The sequence below is a fragment of the Oncorhynchus mykiss genome, chromosome 27, assembly GCF_013265735.2.
Source record: "Oncorhynchus mykiss isolate Arlee chromosome 27, USDA_OmykA_1.1, whole genome shotgun sequence".
Taxonomy (NCBI): domain Eukaryota; kingdom Metazoa; phylum Chordata; class Actinopteri; order Salmoniformes; family Salmonidae; genus Oncorhynchus; species Oncorhynchus mykiss.
In genome coordinates, this window is record NC_048591.1 from 47,607,839 (window position 1) to 47,611,556 (window position 3,718).

The window sequence follows — 3,718 nt, forward strand, 5'->3', positions numbered from 1 at the left end:
AACAGAATTCCCACTTCCGGGTTGGATTTTTCTCAGGTTTTCACCTGCCATATGAGTTATGTTATACTCAAGACATTATTTTTAACAGTTTTGGAAACTTTAGAGTTTTCTATCCAATATCTACTATTTATATGCATATTCTAGCTTCTGGGCCTGAGTAACAGGCAGTTTACTCTGGGCACGCTTTTCATCCAAACTTCCCAATGCTGCCCCCTATCCCAAAGAGGTTTTAAATAGTTCTGACACATCATGGTGTTGTTACAGGTGTATCTTTATAAACAGTAGGTCCTGCACAGTTCTAATAGATTCCAGCGTGACCAACATGTGGACGGAACTTAACAGTTCAGGTTCTAGCCTGGCTAACCAGTCAAACTCTGTCAACTGGTAGCTTAGCTCACTATCGTACTGTACCTCATGGTCTGGTGCTCCGGGCTATTCATTATCGACCTGTCGCATTCTGGGATGTTTGGTTTTAACTAGCGCACATACGTGTAGGACTTTGATTCTGACTTTGACAGCTATTACGGTTCTGGGATAATACTGCAATTATCCATCTCAACCTTTCACACACAGTCTGATTGTTGGTTTAGCATTCCCACCGCTACCTGTCTGCATCTGCATCTGTTTCCAGGAAACAGCCAGACCTTTCCCAGGGGGCTCTGCTGTGCTGCATTCGACTGTCACTAAATGTAGACACCCACACCATTATCACATACAGGTTAGCCATAGGCCTGTAGCTTCTTACAGCCCCCTCTATTGTCACTATTATCACTACCGCTATTATCGCTACTATCACTGTTATCACTACTATCACTGTTATCACTATTATCACTACCATCACCGTTCTCACTATTGTCACTGTTATCACTATCGATATTATCACCACTATCACTGTTATCACTGTTATCACTGTTATCGTCGTTATTGCCGTTATCGCTGGTATCACTGTTCTCGCTGTTATCACCGTTATCACTATTATCACTGTTATCGCTGTTATCACTGTTATCACTGTTGTCACCGGTGTCACTGTAATCACTGTTATCACCGTTATCACTGTTATCGCCGTTATCACTGTTATCGCCGTTATCACTGTTATCGTCGTTATCACTGTTATCACTGTTATCACCGTTATCGCTACTATCACCATTATCACTGTTATCACCATTATCACTGTTATCACTACTATCACCGTTATCACTGTTATCACCACCCTCACTGTTATCGCTACTATCACCATTATCACTGTTTTCACCGTTATCACTGTTATCACTACTATCACCGTTATCACTGTTATCACCACCCTCACTGTTATCACTACTATCACCATTATCGCTGGTATCACTACCATCACCATTATCGCTGGTATCACTACTATCGCCATTATCATCGTTATCACCGTTATCGCCGTTATCACTACTATCACCATTGGCACTGTTATCACCGTTATCACTGTTATCACCGTTATCACTACTATCACCATTATCACTGTTATCACCATTATCACTATTATCACTGTTATCACTATTAGCACCGCTATCACTGTTGTCACCCTTATCACCATTATCACCATTTTCACCGTTATCACTATTATCACTACTATCACCATTATCACTATTAGCAATGTTATAACTGGTATCACTATTGTCATTGTTATCACTATTGTCACTGTTATCACTACTATAACTATTATCAATGTTATCACCAGTAGCATCATTATCACTATTATCACAATTGTCACTTATCTCTGTTATCACTGTTGTCACTGTTATCACTACTGTCACTGGTATTACTGCGATCCCTGTTATCCCTGTTATCCCTGTTATCACTGTTATCCCTGTTATCACTATTATCACTTGTCACTATTATCGCTGTTACCAATGTTATTAGTGATAATATCACTATTATCACGGTATCACAGTTATCACTAGTGTCAGTATTATCACTATTATTACTGTTATCACTTGGCTAAGCTCCAGACCCATGATATCTGTGTGTCATCATCACACTGGCGGGGGAATCTCCGAGTGTCGCAGCGGTCTAAGGCACTGCATCTCAGTGCAAGAGGCGGCACTACAATCCCTGGTTCAATTCCAGGCTGTGTCACATCTGGCCATGATTGGGCGGGCGCGCAATTGGCCCAGTGTCATCCGTGTTTGGCCTGGGTAGGCTGTCATTGTAAATACGAATTTGTTCACTGACTTGTCTAGTTAAATAAAGGTTACATTTTATTCTCCTTGTCAACTTTGTGACCACAACTCAGAACCTGACACCGGCACCTGACACCAGAACCTGACACCGGCACCTGACACCGGCACCTGACACCGGCACCTGACACCAGAACCTGACACCGGCACCTGACACCGGAACCTGACACCGGCACCTGACACCGGTACCTGACACCGGTACCTGACACCGGTACCTGACACCGGCACCTGACACCAGAACCTGACACCGGAACCTGACACCGGCACCTGACACCGGCACCTGACACCGGCACCTGACACCGGCACCTGACACCGGTACCTGACACCGGCACCTGACACCGGCACCTGACACCGGCACCTGACACCGGAACCTGACACCGGAACCTGACACCGGCACCTGACACCAGAACCTGACACCAGAACCTGATACCGGTACCTGACACCGGTACCTGACACCGGTACCTGACACCGGAACCTGACACCGGAACCTGCCACCGGAACCTGCCACCGGCACCTGACACCGGTACCTGACACCGGCACCTGACACCGGCACCTGACACCGGCACCTGACACCGGTACCTGACACCGGTACCTGACACCGGAACCTGACACCGGTACCTGACACCGGTACCTGACACCGGTACCTGACACCAGAACCTGGCATCAGAACCTGACACCGGTCCTCCAGAGGTGCTGATTAGAAATTATTGCCTGTTCCTCATCCTCGTTCCTCACGTCTCTCTCTCTCTCTCTCCATCGCCGAGTCGAATACTCCCTCTTTCACATCCGTTTTACATTATCCCAGGTTTCTATCCAGACTGGCACCCTATTCCCTACATAGTGCACTACTTTTGACCAGTGCCAATAGGGGATAGGGTGCCATTTCAAACGCAGACCCAGTGTTCCTCAGTGAGTAATGTCATCTGCATGGTGTAGGTGGGCAAAGTGACCCCGGCACAATGACTGGAAATTGTTCCTCAGCTGGGTGCTAAACGGGCCTTCAATCTCAACAATCCTTTTAATCTTTCATCAATCACGTGGGAGTAGCTGGAGCCAGGACCTGGCTAGCATCCCAAATCGCCTCCTATTCCCTATAATGGCATCCTATTCCCTATGGGTCCTGGTCAAAAGTAGTGCACTACATAGGGAATAAAATGCCAATTGGTACGCAGCCCTGGTCCTTTTACTGTATGAGGGGAAATGTTACATTTCTGTTAAATTGGTACGCAGCCCTGATCCTTTTACTGTATGAGGGGAAATGTTACATTTCTGTTAAATTGGTACGCAGCCCTGATCCTTTTACTGTATGAGGGGAAATGTTACATTTCTGTTAAATTGGCAAAGAGCCGACTGCAGCCAATCTGTGAATCCAGGAAGGTTCCAGGTATCAGCGACAGAAACGGTCGTTTAGGGCCCCTTACCGCTAGAGGGCCCCGAACTCAGTCGGGGTCTCAACTTCCTGTTGTGAGTTAGAATAGTAGAATACACAACGTGACATTTTCAAAATGTGTTGA

The 3,718-nt window shown here is 46.1% G+C and overlaps 1 pseudogene; it reads right to left on the reverse strand.

Moving 5' to 3' along the window:
* Positions 1 to 719: 719 nt before the first annotated feature.
* LOC110515838 lies at positions 720 to 2,051 on the reverse strand (annotated as a pseudogene).
* Positions 2,052 to 3,718: the final 1,667 nt, after the last annotated feature.